This window comes from Macrobrachium nipponense, chromosome 1 (genome assembly GCF_015104395.2).
Source record: "Macrobrachium nipponense isolate FS-2020 chromosome 1, ASM1510439v2, whole genome shotgun sequence".
In the NCBI taxonomy this organism is placed as follows: domain Eukaryota; kingdom Metazoa; phylum Arthropoda; class Malacostraca; order Decapoda; family Palaemonidae; genus Macrobrachium; species Macrobrachium nipponense.
In genome coordinates this window covers 80625654-80637338 of record NC_087200.1, presented here as the reverse complement: position 1 = coordinate 80637338, position 11685 = coordinate 80625654, and the positions used below count along the sequence as shown (strand labels likewise).

The 11685-nt window shown below is 37.6% G+C and overlaps 1 protein-coding gene across 1 annotated transcript in view; it reads left to right on the top strand.

The window, feature by feature from the left end:
* The first annotated feature begins 268 nt into the window (after positions 1–268).
* LOC135219405 (uncharacterized) overlaps positions 269–11685 on the top strand; it is a 494243-nt gene continuing 482826 nt past the window's right edge. The window contains exons 1-2 of the mRNA XM_064256158.1: positions 269–721; positions 3976–4100. The gene's annotated coding sequence lies outside the window, so the exon portion shown is untranslated. The remainder of the gene's footprint in view (positions 722–3975; positions 4101–11685) is intronic.

The following is an 11685-nucleotide window of genomic DNA, read 5'->3' as shown; positions in this document are numbered from 1 at the left end:
GAATAGCTACTGAGGTTGACCGTTTGATAATGTTTGCACACGTTAGCAGTGTCTGCGGATAACTTAAGACCCGCCCACTAAAGTCAGGCAGAGCTGGACTTCCCAAATACCCCGTTCACACAGTCAAATTTCACTTTAAACACTTGTTGGCAAACCGGGTTGGACAACCGCTTGACCTTGCGAAACCCCATTCAACATAGGTGAGAGCGTTCTGATTTGGAGCTCTGTCATCTCTCGCTAAGGCTGTGTTAGTCTGACTACTGTAGTGGTACGGTGTACACGTTATTCGGAGCTCTCTTCGAGACTGTTGTAGGTAGATTTCCTCATTTCAATAAATTTGTTCTGTCAGAGTGCTCCTTTCAAGATGTCATCCAATGGAAAATACAGAGGGGATAGTGATTAAACAATGCTCTGAATACTACGCTATGAAAGGTTCCCCGAACAGTGGAATGAGTAATTAAATGAAGACCCTATAACAAAGGAAAAAGCAAGTGTAATAAAAGAATAGAGTTCAAAAAAATTCTTGAATATGAAATCATAAGAAAAGGGCCAAATATGCATTCTCAAATGAATAGTGAAGAAAGAAAAATAAAAGAAAGAAAAGCGGCAAGGGTCAGATTATCCGATGGTAGGAAGTTAATGGGAATTCATTAACGCTCCTCGCAGACTTCACTCAATGACTGGATGCACCAAACCGCAAGGAACTCCCGGTACAAACATGGTAAAAAAAACCATTTTAATCATATTTATATGAGTCATTCATATCATATACACGACCAAAAAGCATTTATGTATACCACCCTGTTAAGATATTTAAGCGTTTGAGGTGGAAATTGATATTAATTTCTATAGAGCATATAGTCTAGACTGGAAAACATAATGCCCAAGTGTTCCCGTGTATGTTTATATACATAGCCTATCTTTCCATCCATAGACATCCATAGTAAGTTCTGTATGATACTGTATCCTCAATTTTCTTAATAGCTTTGCACGTTCTTCCCCTTGTGACCCCCCTTTTTTATTCAGATAATTCCTAACAACCGCTACAGTTACCGCAACTACGTCCCTTGATTTTGTCCTATCGTAATGCAAGTCTAAACCTGATTGAATTTTCTTCGTAAATAAGCTCTACTGTACACAAACGGTAGTCCAGTCTCTGTAGATTTAACCTGTCGATTGACTGATTGATTGAATATAGAATTTGGGCCAAAGGCCAAGCACTGGGACCAACGAGGTCATTCAGCGCTGAAGAAGCGTTAATTGGCAGTAGAAGTCTAAAAGGTGTACAGGAGGAAATCCGCGCAGGTGCATTGAGAATCAGTTGTTACGAAAGGATGGAAAGTCAGATGGAAGAAAGAGGAGGTAGTGCAGTTAAACGAACGAAAGGGTGGGGGCCGAACCTTCAGTAGTGCCTACAGTGCAACGCACGAGGGTGCACTGATGGCACTACCTTGGTAAGGGGATTTAATTTATCACTACTCAATGGAAGTTCTAGACAAAGCAAACCTTGTGTTTTTGTTGTTATAATAATGTACTGACACTTCTCGATTAGTCTAGGATAATTGTAATCTACAGTGCGTATAGCGTAGGTTTTTTTTTCGAATGTAGGAATCACATTGGTCTTCATTACATCAAAGGCAACACACATGCAAGATAAAGAAATTTGTCGGCGCGCATTGCTGCACTTTTATAATGACGTCAAGGGTTGGAAATTTTTGGAGGGAAATTCAGTTATGTTGGAGTAACCGAACCAGTTTGACGTGTGGGCGGCGTCATCCCTTGTACGACAAAAGGCATGATTGTTCCCCCATGCTTCTGATTTGTATATGAGGTAATACTTTACTTTGCAAGTGTTTTGTGTCAAGATCCGAAAGTGTACCTGAAATATTCACCCAGTGCAAGTTTATTGGATGTAATAATATGCTGGTGTGTTGCAGCACCGGTCAGTTTTCAGTCACTTCATTGTAGAGCTTTGTTAAAGGACTACAAAAGGTCATTTATTAAATCCGCACATCTGAAAATACAGTATTGAAAATAAATCTCTAATTTACATAGCCCCGTTACCTAGTGTTTAGTACAACTAATAAACTAGGCCTAGGCCTAGGCCTAACGTTTAATGTATGGAATCCTAACTGGAACTCAGTAAAGCAGTTTAATGAAACGTTAAACATTTGCTTACAGTTTTTCGAAGCAACGCTTGCTTATAGGCATAGATATTTCTTTCCCCAACAGTTTTAAACCTAGGTGTAAGATGACTACGTACAACTATCAATAGCACAGTGACGTACGAAGTATGACGAATAACAATGAAAAACATTTAAATACATGTTTAAGGGCCACCGTAGGGGGATAAGGCTGTCAGTGCACCTGTTGCGGTGCACCTCAAGTATTACTTTAAGTTCTTTGCAGCGTGCCTTCGGCCCCTAGCTGCAACCCCTATCGTTCCCTTTACTGTACCTCCTTTCTTGGTCTTCCGTCCATCTTACTTTCCACCCTCTTTACACTTTTGTTTCTCTGTGCAGTTGCGAGGTTTTCCTCCTGTTACACCTTTCAAACCTTTTGCCGTCCATTTCCGTTTTCTTTGCTGAATGACCTCATAGGTCCCAGTGCTTGGCATTTGGCCTAAAATTCTATGTTCACTTCAGTTGGTATTTGAGTGCTTATTCTCTGTACACATGTGAAAACAGTATGTTATGGGTTCAGAATACGAATAGTTTAACGTACTCGTTGGAATCTGAACTTCCCTGTATAGACCTGCGAAACAATTTCTTAACATTTACAATACGAAACCTCAGACTTTGACCTCGAAGCGAATGCCTTACACCCAGGACTAACGGGCTTTACCGTCAGAAATGCGGCCAGATTGAAAAGGAATGTGAGACACGGCAAGTTAGTTTATAAATGACAAGAGTTTTTATATAAATATTTTAATATTTCGTGGTTATGATAATTGAGCTAATTGATTGCTACTGCTTATGTAGAATATGCAGTCCGAGTTAATAAATGGCTTTATAAATATGTGTACAGCCCTCGAAAATAAGTATAGGATTCTGGGCGGTGCCCTTGGCGAAGACATGGCCTGATATAAGAGCAGCCTGACATTAAGTACTAAAGTGTGCTGAAACATTCATTTCATATTTCGAATAATATTGACATTATACTACGGAAGTTATTGTGCAAAATAAATGAATAATTTTATTGTTTATAAATTTACATGAAATATAGCAAGTATGTACTTAAATTCTTATGTTTGTGTGTTTATGTGAAATGTTGCAGGATGTTGACCATCTAAATGTATAGAAAAAGAGCATTATTTATCCTCATGCCTTTGCGCATCATTTTTTTTTTTTACATAATATACTGTCACCATTATTTTGATTATTATTTCCCTGGGTTCATGATTTATAACAACTTTATCTGTGAGTAAAGTGTCGAAGTGTTAGCAGTGCTTTGAAAGCGTACGATTTATTGTTTAATACTTGGGTTGTTTTCAATATTCTATTCGCAATACTCAGCCATGACTTATTTCCTTATGTCATGGGTCAATTCTGCAGCTATTGAGATTTTATCCTTGCAATTCCCGTTTTTTTATACACTTAGATATCGTTCATATAGTTCACTCATTTTCCTTGATTACGTAAAGTTTTGTGATATGTATCTATATCATCTAGGATCACGTCATGTCAAAATTAGCGAACCCACTATTTTTCAAGAAAATATTATAACACACACACACACACAACACACATATATATATATATATATATCAATGGTATAATATTGTCTTGAAAAATAGTGGGTTTGCTAATCTTGGCATGATCCATCCACCATAGCTTGGATACATTCAACAAATAGTAGTATTGTGTTGTATGTTTGCGTTTCACGTTGGTTGTAGATGAGCAGGTATACATTATACTAAAAAATAATTATAATTATAGATCTTCGAGCGTATATCTCCCTTTTAATGGTTTTCAGGTTGACGTCTCGACTTGGTGCCCACTGGCTACAAAAGGGCGACTGAACCTGTTGACTCCTACTGGAAACCAGTCCTTAGAGTGGCGCCCCTATCCAGAGTACTCTGTGCTGTAGAGCCTTTAAGAGTAAGTAAAAAGTTGGAGCATAGTAGAAGAGTCTATTATTTCAGGGGTGAGCAAACGTTTTGGTTCAAAGGCAACATTGGGTTTCGAAAAACAACAGACGGGCCGGATTACAAGCACGAGACAAAATTAGGCCTATATTGCCCTACTTAATAGCATAATTGTTTCTGCATGTACGTACATGTAACCCATTACTTAAAAAAATGTAAAGAAAACAAACTCACCATTTAATCGTCCATTTATTTTTAATGAGATCATTGCAGTTGGTCAACCCTTTTTTTCGATAGCGTCAAAGTTTGGTGTCAGTTTACTTGAGACAACCATTGAGTATTACCCTCTATGGTGGGCAACTCGCCAGACAGCTCTGAGCTCTCTAGTGTTCATCAGTGTCGATCTTGGTTCTATGACGTCCTTTGTTGAGGTTATCATGCTGAAAGTCTTCTCACGCACAAGATCGATCCAAATCAGACCAGTATTCCCTGTGCTACCTTCCGGGCTTCCGGAAACTTGGCTTTATTCAGCGATGAATAAAAACTCTTATACTTCAATAGAGTTGAACTCGTTTAAGACAGGGGCACACTGCAAGTCTTATCAGTTCCAAATCATCAGATGATTGTATTTGTACGATAATTATGGTACGTTTGAGAACAAGGGATAGGTCTCTGATTTGCTGCATGTGTACAGTGTGCGCCATTTAGTGGTGCGTTGTGTTATTGTAGGGAAATATGGCAAGCAGCCTAAACAGTAGAACGTTTCACCGGCTGGATTAAAGTGCATTGGGCTCGTTGCTGTAGTTTGCCCACTTCTGGTCTATTTCATTCCATTTGTCCAGTCACCCACGTAGGTTTTAGTTCGATGAGGGAGCACGAATCGTTGGTGCTACTTTGCCTATTATCTAGGGGTCACTTACTCCGAGCTTGTGATTGGCTGAAAATCACCGTTTCGAATTGCGTTGGATCTCTGTGATAGAGATGGAGTTTATTTCTTCAGTGATACATCTGTATGCTTGCGTATACAAAGAACCCTTACACTTTATACAAATCATAAGCATGTCGATTTTTATCGATAATATACCGATACAATTACGCGAAAGACGATTTTTTATTTTACAGATTGCTTAGACTTAGATAAAACAAGCGAACGTTGTGGCTTTGAATAATTATGATTGATCTCATTATAGGCAAAAGAAAAAAGTAATCTGGCTATGAGAGTGCGAATAAAAGGTATAATAATTTGTAATTGCATGTAAATAATTGAGTTTGCTAAGGTGAATAAAGCAGCCACAGCAAAAATGGCTGGAAGGCTGGAAATTTTACTTATTACGTAACAATGGTAATGTGGTTTGCTTTTCAGAATACTTTCCGTATTTATATAATTTTTTCTTGGGTTACAAATCATTATTATAGCTCGTTGCACTTTCGGGAGTATTTTGCTAAATAACATCTTTCAATAGTTTGAAATTTATAAGTTCCCATGATCCTTCGTGTTTTGATGACATAAACGGCATAAAAGGCTAGCGTGGACATTTTTATTTTATTTTAAGGCATTGAAACGATACTTAGAGTGGATAAATAAAGTTTACAATACGAAATTGATTATGGCTGATGTAAATGAAAGTGCTTAAAAGTAGGCCAGTAAGATAAATATGTCTTGTCGGTAACATAGGCCTATCTAAACTATATATATACCTTGGGCCTATCGTTCACCTGGCCATGCTCTTGTTCTACCGCTTATACATCATAAAGGATATTTTTCCAGTTTACAGACATAACTCTTACTCCGGTATTAAATAACAAAATAATTTTTATTTGCATGCAATGAAATTGTACACAAAATAAATTTTGGATGATAAATCTTGTGATTTACACAGTTTGAGTCTGCATCGAGCGTGAGCTATGCCAAACTTTATTTTTATGGCATAATATTTAATTCGGACTTTGAAGAGCACTGAGAATTAGGCACAAAACAATTTAATACAATATTTCATGCTATTTCGAATATTAGCCTACGCATGTAACTTACTTAATGAGAATATCTTTTAACATATCTTTTATTCCTAGCCACAATTCTTTTATTTGCCTACAATGAGATAAAATTAGTAATTGGAAGCCCATCGTTCTTTTGTGAAGACTAGGCTGTTTGATACAAGCTCGTCTTTCATCCTCTTGTATTGGTATGTATATTATCAATACAAATCGGCTTTTTTATGTTTTATAAAGGTCGGAGGGCTCTTTGTATGTGTAAACATTAGAATATATTGTTGAGGAAATAGTTTGATTATTTATCACAATAGCCAACGATATGCATCCTCACCCATGGGTGGGTTGACAAATGAGATGAAACAGACTATGTGAGTTCGAAAAATTAAGTTAGATGTAATTTGGTCGAGTGCAGCTTGGTCGTAAGAGACGTTCCTGCGATCATGTGTATTTATTGCTTATAAAAATATTGCTAAATTACAGCTTTCCTTTAGCCATCGTTATAATTTTAAAATTGCTTCTGTATTTGAATGTCTGAAAAACTTTTCTATTGTTATTATATTGCTTATAGGAAGTTAAGTCTGTCAAGTTGCCGTTCCGAAGTCATTTATTTCAACACAAATTGATGCCGATGCACCCCCACTCTAACGCACCCAAATCTATACATAAACATTACTTGACGTGGGTATTGGGTATTTCTGCAGGGTTTCTGTTACTAAAGGAAACGAGCAAATTTCCTATGAACTGTACGCTTAGCATCCACTGTCTGCCATAATCGTTGGTGCTACTTTGGCTTGTTATCTAGGCGTCACTTACTCCGAGGTGCTATAGTAGATTCACATTAACCGTACATCTGATGCCCAGGCCAGTCCCTTACAACGCTCCTGATTGGCTGCTGATAAGCCAATCACAGGGCTGGAAACTCTCAGTCTCTCTGGAGAGTTCACATAGGGAGAATGTGTGTTCCACCTCTCCTAAGGGATACGTCTTTCAAAAGTATCCCTCAGGACAGGTGGAACATACATCCTGCCTATGTGAACTCTCCAGAGAGACTGAGTTTCCAGCCTTGTGACTGGCTTATCAACAGCCTATCAGGAGCGTCGTAAGGGACTGGCCTAGACATCAAATGTACGGTTGATGTGAATCTACTATAGTACTTAACATGGCATAAGCTGCTTGGGACGCCGTGTTAGTATTAGATATCGTTTATTAACATAATTTGACGTTCAGACAATATAGAAATGGGTGTATATGATACTTTGATCCCCGAGGGACTAGCACTAAACACGACATCCCAAGGGGTTTCCGCACGTTTAGTAACAGGACCTTAGAGTAAGTGACGCGTAGAGAGCAAGCCAAAGTAGCGCCCGATCGCTTGATCAAATCACTTATATTTCAAAAATGTTTATTTTCACAATTCAAATTTAGTGTTTTATTACAAAGTGACGTAAGGGATCAGTCTGTCACAATTTTTTTTTTATTGTAAGAAGCTTGTCACTTACAAACAAATGCATATATATTTTGTTAAGTGTGAACAGACTTTAATTTTACCCTTCATATATCATCAGCTCATTTTAGTAGTGATGACAACAAGATGGCAAGGGAATATGAAAATTGAAAAAAAAGACATTTCCGTGGGCAAATTTAGAAAGAAAGTACTTAATTGTTTAGGGTTCTGAAAATAATACAAAAATCCAGGGCTGCATATGAAAAAGGTTATTGTTTCGATGTGAATATCACAAAGCATACATTGTTTTCCCTGTTTTTTTTTTTTTGTTTTTTTTTTTTTTTTATTACAATAAACTGTGGTTACTACACCAAGTATATTTCATGTTACGTTAACATTGTTTAATGTTTGTTGTTCCTAGGAAATATTGTTTTAGTTTTATATCAGTGCTACGAGATTTTGGTTCGGTTTATTGTCTGTCAGAGGAATGACATAAAAGTAACTTGAGGCTTTTGAAAAATTTCCCCATATGCTGCCTCTTGAGTATCAGGTACGTAAATTTTTAGATAGGCAGGAATGGGATTTTTGGGGAGTAGGGACCTCTCAGGAGGTGGAATTGTTAGCCTTGGCGGAGATGTACGGCCTCCAGACTCCCTTGTTATTCAAGTGTCAGTTATATACACGAGGAAAAACCTTATTTTCAAAATCTTATACAGTACCCTGAAGGCTGACACTCAGTCAGGACACAAATAAATCGAAAGGAAAGATAGCAGATGAAGTGGCGTGGCATACTGATTGCATTAACGACGTCCCCTCTTCCAAGTAGAATTTTTAGGCCTTTTCTAAAGTTTTATCTCATTTTCACGAATCATCTGTTGGAGCTTAAGAATGTTCCTGATCCCACCCCCTCACCCCCGCATAGAAAGATATAGTACACTTGTTTTGTAACACTTGTCACTACTTACCTCACGAGCGAAATATTCCTTTGGCTTTGCAGTAAGCATAAATTGGCATTTGATAAACTCTTGGAAGAAGTCAACTCATATTAGGGTTAAACTTCAACTCACTAGTATGATACAGAGTAATCGCAAAACAGTAATTTCCAGTAAAGTATGACTTACTAAAGAAAACATCATGGAGATCTTTTTCGTGTTTGTATTGCTAATGTAGTTTATCTTCAATATAACCTTGAGATTTCGATCTAAGATCATTCATTCAGTAGGCAAGGCGTCTCTGGTTCAAGATAAAACAAAACAGGAAGTATGGATATAAAGAGTGAGCATGCAACCGTATGGAGAAAGAGCCGAATTGACTTTGATGTAGTAGGGGGGCGATGAGTGAAAAAGGAGGGTCCTAAATTGGTGATGAAGTGTTGCTGCTGCTTTAGGATGTGGATGGAGGGGGAGACCGCCTGCGATTTTCTTTATGAGTCGGGGGATGGTAGGGCGGGAAGTCAAGATTTCACGTTTAGTGACCGGGGTTATTTGGTTGATAAAAGGGATAAATACACTTAAGCCATTTATATCGTTTTCATGCATGTGGTAATTAACGTCCGTTTCAGTGTTTTATTGCCATGGTTTCCTATCGGGTAAAATGGACAATTATTCTTAAGCATATTGCTTATACATGTTCTGAATTGTAATCAGTACCTGCTTCATTCCACAAATAATCATTATTGTATAAAACGATTCTGATAATGTTACTGTGTTTGGTCATTGCCTGCACATTGGTTTTATTAGCGCATATTAAAATTAAGATGAGTGAATTTTATTGTTTGGTTCATCACTTCATTTTCCAATGTAGAAAGTATTATTAAAAAAGGAATGCGTGTAGCACAGTATATTGCAGTATATTTACAATACAAATACTCTTAACATTTTGTTAAGTAAATATAGCTTTGTTTATTTCTAATTTGTATTCTATTATATATTGGCAATAAAATGCGTGATACGCTGAGCGCTTCTGTACGCCAATATATTTGACTGTTGTCGATATTTCAGACGAACTATAAAGCGTAATCCCCTCATTAGCAAATCATTTAAACGCACGTGGAACACTGTTTTGGATATCAAACTCTAAGTAATGAAACAAGTAGAGGAGAACTTCACCTTCCCACTTAGGACGTCATTTTCCGCGGAACTCTATGGCATCCCCCGATCCCAGTGCCCCTTTCCATGTCCCCCTTTTGGCCCACGCTGATCAGAGTTGAGCCCCCGGATCTTCCCAAGACCTTCACTACCGTGTCAGGATATCGCTCTGCCTCGTCATCCGGGAGGGCATGTGAATATTTTTGATTTTGATTGACACCCCGTCATCAATACCAATTTACGGGCGGCTGAACCTTCAATGGAGTTCATCCGCTACTCTCTCTCTCTCTCTCTCTCTCTCTCTCTTCTCTCTCCTCGTAGTAGACGTTAGGATGTCCCTGTAGATAACCTGCAACTCTCTCAAGGTTCCAAAACTATAGTAATGGCAATGCTTATCGACTGATTGAAAATTATTTCCTCAAATGCAAACAGATTAAGCGTTTAATATTTTTTCCTATATAGGATTATGTAGTTCCTTATAAAAGCAAGACGATAGTAACGGCTATGCTCATTATTTAGCTACTGAATGAACATTGAATATACTGTAGTGAAGATTATTAGAGCATCATTGACGTCATATACTTACTGTACGTACATCAGTAGCACATAAGTTTCCATAAAGGTACTGTACTGTAAACTCTCGAATTTCCTACACCTCTGCCAGTAAGTGTGGCCAGGAATTTCTAAGTCTCCCAGTCCTACCATTTTCAAGACTATACAACTTTTCCACCAACCATTAGTATTCATTCGCTTGGCGTGATCAAACTGCCTCAGAACGAACTGATCCATTGCTTCACTGAACATAACAGTTTCGTCATATCTATAGCTCGCAACCTTTCAGCCCTCCATAATTGACATGTCTTCACAGATTATTGATCTCAACGTTTTCCGTTTTCTTTCTTTCATAAACCTTTGAGTTTTGTTCTTCATTTTTATACAGAAGAGTTGGATCAACAATCTACGTGCATCCCATTTTTTGTTTACATTGATATACTCTTCCATCCTTTAGCATCTCGCTATCCTCCTCTTATTTTCCTTTCCTTACCCCTTCCCGCATCATAGCCTCAACTGTTACAATGCTTCCCACTTCCATTCTTTCATCATCCGTGCAAACATTCATTGGTTTATTTTCCAAACTTTCGTTGATCCTAACACTGTCAGACTTAACTACCACCAACTAGAAGATTCATTTGCAAACATCAGCCACTCCAAACCGCATTCACTGTCCCATTTGTTATTGATCAAGCTTCCACTTAGATCTCCAGTTCAATCCCTCGCTTTTCTCGTAACTTCAACCGCAGGAATTTTAAATAGCTATACAGAAATAACAATTCCTTTTGGCACTCCAGTTTTTGTTAAAGTGTGTAGTCAGGCAACGACGGTCAGATTTTTTATTTTACGTAGAATGTTGTGAAATAAATCTATTAACAGGCGGTCATGACGATTTTGCAAAATTTGAGAACAGGTTCTGAATATAATTACAGAATGAGAGTACGCGTAGAACATTAGGAGGGAGGAGGAAAAGCAATCCATTGTTAGTGTAGGAAAAAGGTGATGCTTTGAAGTATATATATAGGCAAGAGACGATCATGATTAGAGTATAGATGATATGGGGTTAAAGGATAAACTGAGTGAAGAAAGCTGAGCACTGTTTATTGAAAGTTTATTGATTATACTCGTGCATGTAACTGAACCAATGTCATAGTTTAGGGAAGTACAGAGAAATGTCGTAAATAAATACATACATGCGTAAACACAGGCATATATATATATATATATATATATATATATATATATATATATATATATATATATATATATATATATATATATTATATATATGTGTGTGTGTGTGTGTGTGTGTGTGGTGTGTGCAGAGACAGAGCAGAGATTTTCCAAGGACGCGGGACAGATTTATTGATTATTTTATAGTTCAGTCACTTTACAAGATATCGTATTCTGACGGAGATGAAAATTTTCGAAAAGAGAGAGAGAGAGAGAGAGAGATAGATAGATAGAGAGAGAAAGAATGTTACTGATTTTTTATGATCATGTGCCTATCGAAGACTCCGTCT